Below are 16,256 nucleotides of genomic sequence, written 5' to 3'. Positions count from 1 at the left end.
GACATCCATGACGTATTCCACGTCTCCCAATTGAGAAAATGTGTGAGTAACCCGGAGAAGCATGTATCTCATGAGGACATTGATGTACAACCAGATCTCACCTACAGAGAGCGGCCAGTAAAGATATTGGGAGAGTCTGAACGGAGGACCCGACAGAAAACAACTAAATTTTTCAAAGTTCAGTGGAGCAACCACACCGAGGATGAAGCTACATGGGAAAGGGAAGATTTTCTTCAGGCAGAGTACCCATATCTATTTGAGGATCAGCAATAATCTCGAGGATGAGATTTTTCCTAAGGAGGGAGGTGTTGTGACACCCAAAATTTTATTTGGATTTTTCAAAAAATTATTTTGACTTGAGGGAGGTGATTTAAATTTTTCTTCAAAAGAACCCTCCCTTTCAAAATATTTTTTTTATTGCAAGAGTTTTATTTGGATTCACCCAAGACTTGTTTTTGGTCTTGGAGGTTCTTGCTTTTTATTTGGACTCAAACCAAAATGCTTTTCACTTGAGAAACATGTCTTTTGAAGATTTCTTTGAAAATACTCTATAGCTTTTGGAATAATCCTTTACCACTTTCAAAAAATCTCTCTTGCCATGGCCTTAGTGCAAATCCACTCTCCTAAACCTCCCCTCATCTTTGGATCATGATTTCCATCAAATCCAGCAAGTTGGACCTCCCCATATGATTATTTTCCATTTAAATCTTATCAAAACAATTTCTGTCTTCTATTCTAGCCCTTGGAGATTTACAAAGGAGCTACCATTTCTGTTTTGATTTTTGCCCCCAAACCAATTTCCCTTCCTAGTCCTTTGAACCCTCAACCAAGATCCATGAAGATCCACTGGTCTTCAGTTCAAATATTTCAAACTATACTTGCTGCAAGTTTGGACCAGATTTGTCAAATTTGATGAAATTCATTCAAATCCTTCTCCATAAAAATTCTGAAAAATCAGGCAGCCTCTGGGTGCATTGAGAGGTCACCTCACCAAGTCCCAGTCCCAGGAAAAAATTTCTCCTTGCCAAATCATTCTGTCGAACACCTGCAGGGCATTGTCAAAATCAGGTTCAGTCAAATTCAGAGAACAGTTCAGTGTTGCTGTCGTTTCTTCAGTGTCCGTAGTCGATCTCGCCAGTGCCTCGGCGTCGCCGTGTTCCCTGTCCCCTCCCCCTTGTCCTCTGCACCACACGAGCGCCTGGAGCCTTGCGGACGTCGGCGACGAGCTGGAGGAGGTGCGCCGCCCCGTGACCGACGCCAGCGGCGGCTTTGCGGCCGCCAGAGAGAGGCGCAGCGTAGACGGCGCCACCCAGCGCCGCCCAAGCCACCGGAGGCCGCCGCGTGGCCACCCACTCCCCCGTGCGCGCTGCCACCCTCGTCGTGAACCGCTGGGCGCGGAGCGCGCCCTCTGCCGCCGTCGTGCCCGTGCGGCCACCCCACCGTGGACCGGCGCCATTACGCCAAGACCGACCGGGATTAGCGGGGGAACGGCACCAGTACATCTCACTGATGCTGCCTGGCCACTTAAGCTCCCTGCCAAGCCACTGCCTCGCCGTAATTGCTCGCCGGAGCAACCCCATTCACGGCCACCCCCTCGATCCTCCTATAAATAGAGGCCCCGAGCTTCAACTCGAACCCACACCACCTCTGCACTCCACCTAGACCACACCAAGCCACTAGAAGAGCCCCGAGGGAGCTTTCTTCCCCGACTCCGGCCGCCGCGACCCGCCACGGGATCCAGCTCGATTCGCTCCCGTGCGTGCACCTCTGCCTCCCATCTCTTGCCAGTAGCCTCCCTATGCATCCACTCTCCTGACCCGCGCATCAATTCGGAGTTTGCAGCACCCACTGGAGTTCTCCACCATGACCCGAGCCGCCGTCCGCCGGAGAAAGTGTCGCCGTCGACGTGGTGCTCTCCGTCGGTCGAGTCCACCACCCACCGACGCGGAAGGACATGCTGAAGCTCTTGGTACACTCCGATCTCCCTGTCTCGCCGCGGTTCGACGCCGGCGACCATCGCAATCTTCGGGCGCCGGCGAACTTTTTTAACCTGACATGTGGACCCCCCCCTGTCAGCCTCTATTCTCTTCTCCCTCGAAACGTTTTCTGTTGGCGCCTTCGGGAAAATACGTTTTCCCTTTGAGCTGGCGCGTTTCTTTCCGAAGCGTTTTCTGTTTTCTCAGTTAAACCCCTGGAACTTTTCTGTTTCATTACAGATGAGTCCCTGGACAGAAACCCTTATAACTTTTTAATAAAAAGTGATTTTTGAGTGATTCTTTTTCTGACAATCTTATAATTTTGTCTAGTTTTTTATGGGATTTATTTGGAAAAATTTTGGAACAACTTTTATGCACGCGTTGGTTTTCACGTTAGTATGCTTTTTCGCTATACCGTAGGTTCCGGAAGAGGTGACGGAGCTGCGAACTTCGCCGAGCTAGACTCCGACTTCTCCGAACCAGGCAAGCATGTTTGAACCTTTGATATGATAGGTGTTTTGCATGTTTGCGTGAGAGGTTGTGCGTGACATATGAGTATCGGTGAGTACCTCGTTGCCTGTAAGGCAACTACCCGCGTGTTCCAAAGTTGCGATGATCTCTGATGAGAGATGGCCTAATCATGTGGTGACATGAAGGGCAGCAAGGTGGTACTGTTGTAGCATGCCAGCCTTGCGTCATCCGACAAATTCCGACGTTAACGTGGACGGAGTCACGTTATCGTTCTTTCCCCTTCCGTGCTACCACTTGTTTTCTGCCAGAATGCGGTTTAGTAAGTTGGTAACCTCTTTCCATGTACACACCAAACAGAGGGGCCGGGATGATGGTTCCATGGCCCTGGATTAAAGCCAGTCATCCGGTCAGGGGGCATGGGTGTTTCCGGTTGGGACCGAGAGGGGGGCACCCCTTAGAGCGCGCGTATAGAAATTTGATCCCATGCTACGCGAGGTTGTAGCCTCCCCGTCTCAAGGTTTTTCTTGAACGTTGCCGAGGGTGATTCCTGGCTTCGGATTGTTGAATGGGTGTGTACTGGTTAGATGTGTTTCTTCCAAAACACCGTAAACGGAACTAGTCCCCGTGACTACTGAAATCCGTTGGCTGTGGTTAAAGTACAAACTCTGCAGAGTCAAATCCTTTCGAGTCATCGTATCCATGGTCAAGTAGCGTGATCAGTGGATCCATGTCTATGTTAAACCCTCGCGTTATATTTCTTTCCGGTAAGCATGCGTGAGTAGTAAACTTGGCTGAACGTTATTCCTGTGGATGGACTAACCCTGTTGTTTACCTCATGTCTGATTATTCTCTTGATATGATTTAAATTCATGAGCTATTAAGTTATGAATATAAGCCCTTTATGTGATGTCGCTCAGACGTCCGACTGTGGCATGTTTGTCTTTTACTTTCAATATAAGCCCTTTATGTGATGTCGCTCAGACGTCCGACTGTGGCACGCACTGTCTTTTTATTTCCTATTATAAGCCCTTTATGTGGTGTCGCCCCGGCGCCCGACTGCGGCATTATTATTCTTGCAGTTTCCTCTCGAGGAGTCATTCAGACCCTCGTTTGGCACCCGCGGCATTATTATTCTTGCAGTTTCCTCTCGAGGAGTCATTCAGACCCTCGTTTGGCACCCAGTATTTATTTTGGGATTTCGGGAGGACTACCGCCCGACTTCTCGGTTATTTTCCCATGCATTATGATCTCTATGTTTGAACGCACTTCTTAATCTGTTCATATGCTTCATGTTTACATTTGTTATATCTTATGTCCGAACTGTCTTGCGAGTACTTTCATAGTACTCACCTGGCTTGTTGATTTGGCTAGATGTTGACGAAGGCGATCTCATGGATGAAGAGTTTGTTAGTGAGTCCGACGCCTAGAGGAGTCCCAGTCAGTCCCGTGCGATCCTGGATTTTGGTCACTTGTTTTATATACGCTTCCGCCACCCGCAATAAGTCTCCTCGAGCCTCACTCCGACGCTCGAAGAGCTGTAGTTTTCAGGAGCCATATCACCCACTCCGCTGTGATATTTCCACCACCGTTGTTATCGTGAGTTAGTAGTTATGCCACCCTATCCGCCGTTATGTTTTAACGGCGTGTTTGTAATAAATTGTTGAGCAGTCTCCGCTCAACCTTGTATTATATTCAGTACTCCTGGTATTTTTCTTCTGTGACCAAGATATTGTCTACCAGTGAGAAGGAATTCTTCTTTACTGGTCCATAAAAGGGATTGGTCTCTCAATAAATGTTTTATTGACAAACCGGTCGTGACAGCCGCTCATTTGACAGATCAAATGAGGGCGGCCTTGAAGCGGGAGCACCCGGAGCACCACGAAGGCGGCCAGCAGGTCGGGCCCAGTCAGGCCCTCCGACTGGATCATTACCCGGAGTCGGGCGATGGCGGCGGCTCCAGCTGGCGACAGCATCCTGGCCCGATAGGACAATTGGGGCCGCCTCCCAGCCGGCGGGCCGGCTACGTAAGACGGCAAATTGACGTAGTCGCCTTGCGGGGCGACGTTCTTCACGTAGAAGTACGATTTCTGCCAGAGTTTCACCGACTGGATCAGCGTGATGGCAGGGAAGGGGTTGTCGACTGCCGGCCTCCGCACCGCGATGAAGGCGCCGTTCTGAGCCGGCACGCCCTGCATGCGGGTGCCGAGCTTGGATTGGAAGAATTTCCCCCAGAGCTCGAGGGTGGGAAGGACGCCGAGGAAGCCCTCGCACAGAGTGACGAAGGCGGCCAGCAGCACCACCATGTTTGGAGTGAGGTGGTGCGGCTGGAGCTGGTAGAATTCGAGGAAGGAGTGGAAGAAGGCACTCGCGGGCAGGCTGAGGCCGCGCAGGAAGTGCGAGCGGAAGATTACCCGCTCGCCTTCCTCCGGCGCTGGCGAGATCTCCTTCTTCGGCGCAAGACGGACCCGCACCTGGTCCTCGCCGGGCAGCTGCCGCATCTTGCGGAGGAAGTCGATGTTGTCCGCGTGGACGTTGGAGCCGTCCCAGTCTCTGCGGTGCTGCATGACAGCAGGAAGCTGACGAGAAAGGGCGCGGCGACGGGGAAACCACGGCCCCGCGGCGGCGAAGCTGCGGGGTAGTGCGAAGACTAGAGGGACGGCGCAGCGGCGAAGGGGTGCTGCGGCGGAGAAGGAAAGGAAGAAAATGGCGGAGCGAGGGTGAGCGTGCGAGCGCCTGCCGCTCCCCCTCCTCCCCCTACTTATAGCCTTGTGCGGCGAAGCCGAGGAGGCGAGGCGTGGGGGGAACATGGGATTAACTGCGCCCACTCCCCCACGTCCCGCAATTATTGCACCCTAACGACGTGCAGAAACTGTCGTCGGAAGGCGAGCGGCCCGCTTTGGGCCACAGAGAATCCGCGCATAGGCCTAGGCGTGGTAGTGGTGGGCCCCGGCCTCCAGCGGCGTCCCGTCGCACGTGGGCTGGCTGGCTTTTTCAGCCGGAGGGTGCCATGTGGCGCGCGGGCGGCGAGCGGCCGGTCCGCAACCCGGGTGTGCACCAGCCGACTCCCGCCTTCAGACTTCAAAATCTCGCCAAAACGGCGCACCCAACCGAAGCCGGCTCCTAGCTGCTGGCTCTTCAAGATAGGAAGCTGACCGAGCTTCTCGTCCTCTTCTCAGCCTCGAAGCCCAACCAGCTTCGGGGACAACTGCGGAGTAAATGGCCACGGGTAGCCTAACCGACTCCCCCTGACTCTTTGAAAAATTATCAGGCCGATCGGGCCTTCAAGCATCCAAAACACAGGGCCGCCTTCCCCTGGACGGCTATCTCACAGGCCGACTACCGGAAGGCGACCCGACCTCAAAAAACCTTCTCGAATATAACCATAAGATGGCCGACTCCCAGAAGCCGGCCATAAGAAGACCGACTCCCAGAAGCCGGCCACAAGAAGACCGACTCCCAGAAGCCGGCCGCAAGAAGACCGACTCCCGGAAGCCGGCCAAGACTGCACCCTCAAGGGCTGCACCCACATAACGGTGATGAGACGGGGCGTGGCCACAGTACAGCCTGCCACCCCTGAATCCCAGAGCACGCATGGCCATAGTGCGCCGTACGGGTCAGCCATCCCCCGTCCGGCGCGGCACTGTTGCCATGTTGACCGTGACGCCACCCACGACAGGCGCCAGTACGGCCCGCGGGCGGCGGGCCCCTTCAGCCAGAGAGACGCTCGAAGGCGGCCAGGCCTCCCCTAGTCGGCCTGGGGCGTAGCCGGCTCCCAATAGCCGGCTACCTCCCTCCCTCGAAGTATGTGCATCATTAAGGAGACAAGATGAGGTAAGGCTACAGTGAGAGCCCGCCAGGCGGCGGCACTGTAGCCACGCTTACCTCGACAAAGCCCTCGTCATCAGGGGCGAGGCAACAATAACCAGCCACCAACAAGACCCCCAGGCGGTGGGGCCGGCCTGTCGGCCAAGAGGCCGGCAGCCGGCAGGACCCACCAGTCGGTGGGCCCCAACGGTCGGCGGAGAAGCCGGCGAACACAGACACTGATGGCTGGGACCCGCACCCAGCCGGATTACCATTGTATCCCTGGGGGGTAGGCCTATATAAACCCCCCAGGGCACCCATGCAAAGGGTTGATCTCTGAGATAGTTTTACACACCACATAGAGAGAAGAGGAGAGCTAGCCTTGCCTTTCTTCCTCCTCTAGCCAAACAGCTCAAGGAGCACTTGTAGCTACTTGTGTTGGTCTAGTGATCATGCGGAGACCCCGCAGAGCAGGATTAGGGGTGTTATCTCCACGGAGAGCCCCGAACCTGGGTAAGATCCGCCGGCGTGCATGTCTTCGCCTTATCCCGTTTCCAGGCACCGGCGATGTCTTACTGGCTCCCACAATGATAAGCCACCCGTTGGCATATGTCGCACCTACCACCCGACACTCGGGTTTAACTTGATGAGCCTAGCATAAGCAGATATGGCCTCGGAACACTGAGACCGAAAGGTCGAGCGTGAATCATATAGTAGATATGATCAACATAGTGATGTTCACCATTGAAAACTACTCCATCTCACGTGATGATCGGACATGGTTTAGTTGATTTGGATCACGTGATAACTTAGATGATTAGAGGGATGTCTATCTAAGTGGGAGTTCTTAAGTAATATGATTAATTGAACTTTAATTTATCATGAACTTAGTACCTAATAGTATTTTGCATGTCTATGTTGTTGTACATCAATGGCCCGTGCTACTGTTCCTTTGAATTTTAATGCGTTCCTAGAGAAAGCTAAGTTGAAATATGATGGTAGCAACTACACAGACTTGGTCCATAACTTGAGGATTATCCTCATTGCTGCAGAGAAGAATTACGTCCTGGAAGCACCGCTAGGTGCAAGACCCGCTGTAGGAGCAACACCAGATGTTGTGAACGCCTGGCAGAGCAAAGCTGATGACTACTCGATAGTTCAGTGTGCCATGCTTTACAGCTTAGAACCGGGACTTCAATGACGTTTTGAACGTCATGGAGCATATGAGATGTTCCAGGAGTTGAAGTTAATATTTCAAGCAAATGCCCAGATTGAGAGATATGAAGTCTCCAATAAGTTCTACAGCTGCAAAATGGAGGAGAATAGTTCTGTCAGTGAACATATACTCAAAATGTCTGGGTATCATAATCACTTGACTCAGCTGGGAGTTAATCTTCCGGTTGATAGTGTCATTGACAGAGTTCTTCAATCACTGCCACCAAGCTACGAAAGCTCCGTGATGAACTATAATATGCAAGGGATGGATAAGACAATTCCCGAGCTCTTCGCGATGCTAAAGGCTGCGGAGGTAGAAATCAAGAAGGAGCATCAAGTGTTGATGGTCAACAAGACCACTAGTTTCAAGTAAAAAGGTAAAGGGAAGAAGGGGAACTTCAAGAAGAACGGCAAGCAAGTTGCTGCTCAAGTGAAGAAGCCCAAGTCTGGACCTAAGCCTGAGACTGAGTGCTTCTACTGCAAAGGGACTGGTCACTGGAAGCGGAACTGCCCAAGTATTTGGCGGATAAGAAGGATGGCAAAGTGAACAAAGGTATATTTGACATACATGTTATTAATGCATGCTTTACTAGTGTTTATAGCAACCTCTCGGTATTTGATAATGGTTCAGTTGCTAAGAGTAGTAACTCGAAGCGGGAGTTGCAAAATAAAAAGAGACTAGTTAAGGGCGAGGTGATGATGTGTGTTGGAAGTGATTCCAAGGTTGATAAGATCACCATCGCACACTCCCTTTACCTTCGAGATTAGTGTTGAACCTAAAATAAATGTTATTTGGTGCCAGCATTAAGCATGAACATTATATCTGGATCATGTTTGATGCGAGACGGTTATTCATTTAAATCAGAGAATAATGGTTGTTCTATTTATGTGAGTAATATCTTTTATGGTCATGCACCCTTGATGAGTGGTCTATTTTTACTAAATCTCGATAGTAGTGACACACATATTCATAGTATTGAAGCCAAAAGATATAAGTTTAATAATGATAGTGCAACTTATTTGTGGCACTGCCGTTTAGGTCATATTGGTGTAAAGAGAATGAAGAAACTCCATGCTAATGGGCTTTTGGAATCACTTGATGCTTGCGAACCATGCCTCATGGGCAAGATGACTAAGACTCCGTTCTCCGGAACAATGGAGAAAGCAACAGACTTGTTGGAAATAATACATACTGATGTATGCGGTCCGATGAGTATTGAGGCTCGCAGCGGGTATTGTTATTTTCTTACCTTCACAGATGATTTAAGCATATATGGGTATATCTACTTGATGAAACATAAGTCTAAAACATTTGAAAAGTTCAAAGAATTTCAGAGTGAAGTGGAAAATCATCGTAACAAGAAAATAAAGTTTCTACGATCTAATTGTGGAGGAGAATATTTGAGTCACGAGTTTGGTCTTCATTTGAAACAATGCAGAATAGTTTCGCAACTCACGCCACCCGGAACACCACAACGTAATGGTGTGTCCGAATGTCCTAACCGCACTTTATTAGATATGGTGCGATCTATGATGTCTCTTACTGATTTACCGCTATCTTTTTGGGGTTATGCTTTAGAGATGGCTGCATTCACGTTAAATAGGGCACCATCTAAATCCGTTGAGACGACACCATATGAACTGTGGTTTGGCAAGAAACCCAAGTTGTCATTTCTTAAAGTTTGGGCTGCGATGCTTATGTGAAAAAGCTTCAACCTGATAAGCTCGAACCCAAATCAGAGAAATGTGTCTTCATAGGATACCCAGAGGAGACTGTTGGGTACACCTTCTATCACAGATCCAAAGGCAAGATATTCATTGCTAAGAATGGATCCTTTCTAGAGAAGGAGTTTCTCTCGAAAGAAGTGAGTGGGAGGAAAGTAGAACTTGATGAGTTAACTGTACCTGCTCCCTTATTGGAAAGTAGTTCATCATAGAAATCAGTTCCTGTGATTCCTACACCAATTAGTGAGGAAGCTAATGATAATGATCATGAAACTTCTGATCAAGTTACTACCGAACCTCGTAGGTCAACCAGAGTAAGATCCGCACCAGAGTGGTACGGTAATCCTTTTCTGGAGGTCATGTTACTTGACCATGACGAACCTATGAACTATGAGGAACCGATGATTAGCCCAGATTCCGCGAAATGGCTTGATGCCATGAAATCTGAGATGGGATCCATATATGAGAACAAAGTGTGTACTTTGGTTGACTTGCCCGATGATCGGCAAGCCATAGAGAATAAATGGATCTTCAAGAAGAAGACTGACGCTGACGGTAATGTTACTGTCTACAAAGCTCGACTTGTTGCGAAAGGTTTTCGACAAGTTCAAGGAGTTGACTACAATGAGACCTTCTCACCCATAGCGATGCTTAAGGCCTTCCGAATCATGTTAGCAATTGCCGCATTTTATGATTATGAAATTTGGCAAATGGATGTCAAAACTGCATTCCTGAATGGATTTCTGGAAGAAGAGTTGTATATGATGCAACCCGAAGGTTTTATCGATCCAAAGGATGCTAACAAAGTGTGCAAACTCCAGCGATCCATTTATGGACTGGTGCAAGCATCTCGGAGTTGGAAAAAACGCTTTGATAGTGTGATCAAAGCATATGGTTTTATACAGACTTTTGGAGAAGCCTGTATTTACAAGAAAGTGAGTGGGAGCTCTATAGCATTTCTAATATTATATGTGGATGACATATTATTGATTGGAAATGATATAGAATTTCTGGATAGCAAAAAGGATACTTGAATAAGAGTTTTTCAATGAAAACCCTCGGTGGAGCTACTTATATATTGGGCATCAAGATCTATAGAGATAGATCAAGACGCTTAATTGGACTTTCACAAAGCACATACCTTGATAAAGTTTTGAAGAAGTTCAAAATGGATCAAGCAAAGAAAGGGTTCTTGCCTGTGTTACAAGGTGTGAAGTTGAGTCAGACTCAATGCCCGACCACTTCAGAAGATAGAGAGAAAATGAAAGTCATTAACTATGCTTCAGCCATAGGTTCTATCATGTATGCAATGATGTGTACCAGACCTGATGTGTGCCTTGCTATTAGTTTAGCAGGGAGATACCAAAGTAATCCAGGAGTGGATCGCTGGACAACGGTCAAGAACACCCTGAAATACCTGAAAAGGACTAAGAATATGTTTCTCGTTTATGGAGGTGACAAAGAGCTCGTCGTAAATGGTTACATCGATGCAAGCTTTGACACTGATCCGGATGACTCTAAGTCGCAAACCGGATACATGTTTATATTGAACGGTGGAGCTGTCAGTTGGTGCAGCTCTAAGCAAAGCGTCGTGGCGGGATCTACGTGTGAAGCGGAGTACATAGCTGCTTCGGAAGCAGCAAATGAAGGAGTCTGGATGAAGGAGTTCATATCTGATATAGGTGTCATACCTAGTGCATCGGGTCCAATGAAAATCTTTTGTGATAATAGTGGTGCAATTGCCTTGGCAAAGGAATCCAGATTTCACAAGAGAACCAAGAACATCAAGAGACGCTTCAATTCCATCCGCGATCAAGTTAAGGAGGAAGACATAGAGATTTGCAAGATACATACGGATCTGAATGTTGCAAACCCGTTGACTAAGCCTCTCTCACGAGCAAAACATGATCAGCACCAAGACTCCATGGGTGTTAGAATCATTAATATGTAATCTAGATTATTGACTCTAGTGAAAGTGGGAGACTGAAGGAAGTATGCCCTAGAGGCAATAATAAAGTTGTTATTTATATTTCCTTATATCATGGTAAATGTTTATTATTCATGCTAGAATTGTATTAACCGGAAACTTAGTACATGTGTGAATACATAGACAAACAGAGTGTCACTGGTATGCCTCTACTTGACTAGCTCGTTAATCAAAGATGGTTAAGTTTCCTAGCCATAGACATGAGTTGTCATTTGATGAACGGGATCACATCATTAGAGAATGATGTGATAGACAAGACCCATCCGTTAGCTTAGCACGATGATCGTTTAGTTTGTTGCTATTGCTTTCTTCATGACTTATACATGTTCCTATGACTATGAGATTATGCAACTCTCGAATACCGGAGGAACACTTATTGTGCTATCAAACGTCACAACGTAATTGGGTAATTATAAAGATGCTCTACAGGTGTCTCCAATGGTGCTTGTTGAGTTGGCATAGATCGAGATTAGGAATTGTCACTCCGATTGTCGGAGAGGTATCTCTCGGCCCTCTCGGTAATGCACATCACTATAAGCCTTGCAAGCAATGTGACTAATGAGTTAGTTACGGGATGATGCACTACGGAACGAGTAAAGAGACTTGCCGGTAACGAGATTCAACTAGGTATGATGATACCGACGATCGAATCTCGGGCAAGTAACATACCGATGACAAAGGGAACAACGTATGTTGTTATGCGGTTTGACCGATAAAGGTCTTCGTAGAATATGTAGGAACCAATATGAGCATCTAGGTTCCGCTATTGGTTATTGACCAGAGATGAGTCTCGGTCATGTCCACATAGTTCTTGAACCCGTAAGGTCCGCACGCTTAACGTTCGATGACGATCGGTATTATGAGTTTATGTGTTTTGATGTACCGAAGGTAGTTCGGAGTCCCGGATGTGATCACGGACATGACGAGGAGTCCCGAAATTGTTGAGACATGAAGATTGATATATTGGAAGGTTATGTTTGGACACCGAAAAGGTTTCGGATAGGTTCGGGCATTTTCCAGAGTACCGGGGGGTTACCGGAACCCCCCGGGGGGTTAATGGGCCTTCATGGGCCATTGTGGAAGAGAGGAGGAGGCGGCCAAGTGGAGAGGTGCCCCCCCAAGCCCAATCCGAATTGGGGAGGGGGGGCGGCCCCCCTTTCCTTCTCTCCCTCTTCCCCTTCCTTCCATCCTAGTTGGACTAGGAAAGGGGGGAACCTACTCCTAGTTGATCAACATAGAGATGTTCACCATTGATGACTAGTCCATCTCACGTGATGATCGAACATGGTTTAGTTGATGGAGTTCTTAAGTAATATGATTAATTGAACTTTAATTTATCATGAACTTAGTCTTTATAGTATTTGCAAATTATGTTGTAGATCAATAGCTCGCGATGTAGCTCCATGTTTATTTTTTATTTGTTCCTAGAGAAAAATAAGTTGAAAGATGATAGTAGCAATGATGCGGACTTGGTCCGTGTTCTGAGGATTCTCCTCATTGTTGCACAGAAGAATTATCTCCTTGATGCATCGCTAGGTGACACACCTATATATTGCAGGAGCATATGCAGATGCTATGAACGTTTGACAAAGCTTGGTATGATGACTACTTGATAGTTTAGTGCACCATGCTTTACGGCTTAGAACCGGGTCTTCAAAAACATTTTGAACTATGAGATGTTCCAAGAGATGAAATTGGTATTTTAGTCTCATGCCCGTGTCAAGAAGTATGAGACCTCTGACAAGTATTTTGCCTACAAGATGGAGGAGAATAGCTCAGCTAGTGAGCATGTGCTCAGAATGTCTGGGTACTACAATCGCTTGAATCAAGTGGGAGTTAATCTTCCAGATAAGATAGTGATTGACAGAGTTCTCTAGTCACTATCATCAAGTTACTAGAACTTCGTGATGAGCTATAATATGCAAGGGATGACGAAAACGATTACCGACCTCTTAGCGATGTTGAAATTGGCGTAGGTAGAAATCAAGTGTTGATGGTTAACAAGACCACTAGTTTCAAGAAAAAGGGCAAAGGGAAAGAAAGGGAACTTCAAGAAGAATGGCAAGCAAGTTGCCACTCCCGTGAAGAAGCCCAAAGCTGAACCCAAGCCTGAAACTGGGTGCTTCTACTGCAAAGGAAATGGTCACTGGAAGCGGAAATACCCCAAATACTTGGCGGATAAGAAGGATGGCAAAGTGAACAAAGGTATTTGTGATATACATGTTATTGATGTGTACTTTACTAGTGTCATAGTAACGGAGGGAGTCCTGGACTAAGGGGTCCTCAAGCGTCCGGCCTATTAGCCATGGGACGGACTGATGGGCTGTGAAGATACGAAGACCAAAGACTGCACCCGTATCAGGATAAGACTCTCCTTGGTGTGGAAGGCAAGCTTGGCGACCGAATATGTAGATTCCTTTCTTTGTAACCGACCTTCTGTAACCCTAGATCTCCCCGGTGTCTATATAAACCGAAGGACTTAGTCCGGAAAGGATAGACTCGTTACCATAGTCATACGAGCTAGACCTCTAGGGTTTAGCCATTACGATCTCGTGGTAGATCTACTCTTGTAATACTCATATTCATCAAGATCAATCAAGCAGGAAGTAGGGTATTACCTCCATAGAGAGGGCCCGAACCTGGGTAAACATCGTGTACCCCGTCTCCTGTTACCATCGACCTTAGACGCACAGTTCGGGACCCCCTACCCGAGATCCACCGGTTTTGACACCGACATTGGTGCTTTCATTGAGAGTTCCACTGTGTCGTCCCCAAAAGGTTTGATGGCCCCTTCCATTGTCAACGACAATGTTGTCCAAAGAGAAACCTTTCTCCCCGGACAGATCTTCATATTCGGCGGCTTCGCACTGCGGGCCAACTCGTTTGGCCATCTGGAGCAGATCGATAGCTACGCCCCTGGCCATTAGGTCAGATTTGGAAGCTTGAACTACGTCGCGGACGTCCGTGGAGATTTTATCTTCGCCGGATTCGAGACCGCGGCAACCACTCCTGGTCACCCTGATGAACATGACTTAAATCTATCGTCAAACCGTATCCAGGAGATAGCTCCTGTAACAGCTCTGGCCTTAGATCCACAGCATACAGCTCCGTCCAAGGATTGGAGGCTCAACCCCACCGCGGAGGCCACAGATTACCCGGCGTTGGAGCCGCACATGGACGTACCATCACACAATATTTGTGTCAACGGAACTCCGGACTCGTCTCTAGGTGTAAGTTCCGAACCATGTGAGCCCGCGGAGGCCGAACTTGATCGTTTATCGATCTTCGAGTTCAACGCCGCAGACATCTTCCAGCACTCGCCCTTGGACGATGTGCTAAACTCATTAAAGAGCATGTCCTTGGCGGGGGACTCACAGCTGAACTATGTTCGGTTCGAACTAGGGGCTGATGAAGGAGAATCTTGCTTCCACTCGCCACCCACTTCATAGCCATAGTCGAGGATTTAACCGACACGCTTGATTACGACTCCGAAGACATCGACGGTATGGACGACGATGCCGATGAGGAGCAAAATCAAAGTCCGCCATTCACTGGATGCTGGATGGCCACCTCTTGTACGATGTGTACATGGTGGACACACCCAAAACAACCAACGACGATGACAAAGAAAATCCAGTCGAGAATAAACCTCCTGAGACACAGCAAAAACGCCGGCGTCCTCGGCGCCGCTCTAAGTCACGTCGTTCGAAAGACAGCAATGCTGGCACCGGAGAAAATAATACTCCGGACGATGCCGAAAACAATGAAGACCTTGCCGAGGTAACATCCGAACAGGAGGAGCAAGAAAACGGGCAAGCTAGCCCCAACGAACAGGCCAGGCCCAACGACTCGGAGGACGGTAGTCATCGTCCGCTCTCTGAGGATGAGGAAAGCCTCGGCAACGAAGATTTCATCGTGCCTGAGGAACCTCTCGAGCAGGAGCGCTTCAAGCACCAGCTAATAGCCACTGCAAGGAGCCTGAAAAAGAAGCAGCAGCAGCTTCAAGCTGACCAAGATCTGCTCGTCGATAGATGGACTGATGTCCTGGCAGCCGAAGAACACGGCCTCAGACGCCCAGCCAAGAGTTACCCGAAGCGAAGGTTGCTACCTCAGTTCGATGAAGAGGCGCCGGAGCCCATACTTTCCACGCGTAATGCGACTGACCGAATACTACACAGTCGGGACAGTGCGGCAGACCGACCACCTCGCAGTCGGGATAGAGCGGCAACTCAAGCCGAACAGCAGCTCGCCCCGCCGCCATGAAAAAACAGAGACAAAACAATCCGGGGTCATGCATACGACCTCCGGCAAACCCTGGATAGTAGAGCAGGATATACCCGATCGATCTACGGATCACAAGGACATTCCTTGACACGTGATGATGGCTACCTATTCGGATGTGACAAACCTAGTCACACCCGAGCCGACAACCGCAGACGGACTCCATCGGAGCTACGTCGCGACGCGGCCCGATATAGAGGCGCCGCACACCCTCTTTGCTTCACTGATGAAGTAATGGATCACGAATTCCCCGAAGGGTTCAAACCCGTGAATATCGAATCATACGACGGGACAACTGATCCTGCGGTATGGATCGAGGATTTTATCCTCCACATCCACATGGCCCGCAGAGATGACCTCCACGCTATCAAATACCTCCCACTAAAGCTTAAAGGGCCAGCTCGACACTGGCTAAACAGCCTGCCTGAAAATTCTATTGGCGGCTGGGAGGACTTGGAAGAGGCCTTCCTCGATAACTTCCAAGGTACATATGTCCAGCCACCAGACGCCGATGACTTAAGCCACATAGTTCAATAGCCTGGGGAGTCAGCCAGGAAGTTCTGGACTAGGTTCCTAACTAAAAAGAACCAGATCGCTGACTATCCGGATGCCGAAGCCCTAGCGGCCTTTAAACACAGCATCCGCGACGAATGGATCGCCCGCCACCTCGGCCAAGAGAAGCCAAAATCTATGGCAGCCCTCACGCCACTCATGACCCGCTTTTGCACGGGTGAGGATAGTTGGCTGGCTCGCAACAAAAACACAGCTAGCGAGGCAGGACCCTCTGAGGTTAAGAA

Source organism: Triticum aestivum, chromosome 2D (genome assembly GCF_018294505.1).
Source record: "Triticum aestivum cultivar Chinese Spring chromosome 2D, IWGSC CS RefSeq v2.1, whole genome shotgun sequence".
In the NCBI taxonomy this organism is placed as follows: domain Eukaryota; kingdom Viridiplantae; phylum Streptophyta; class Magnoliopsida; order Poales; family Poaceae; genus Triticum; species Triticum aestivum.
The sequence above is the reverse complement of the archived record's forward strand: the minus strand, read 5'-3'. Positions refer to the sequence as shown.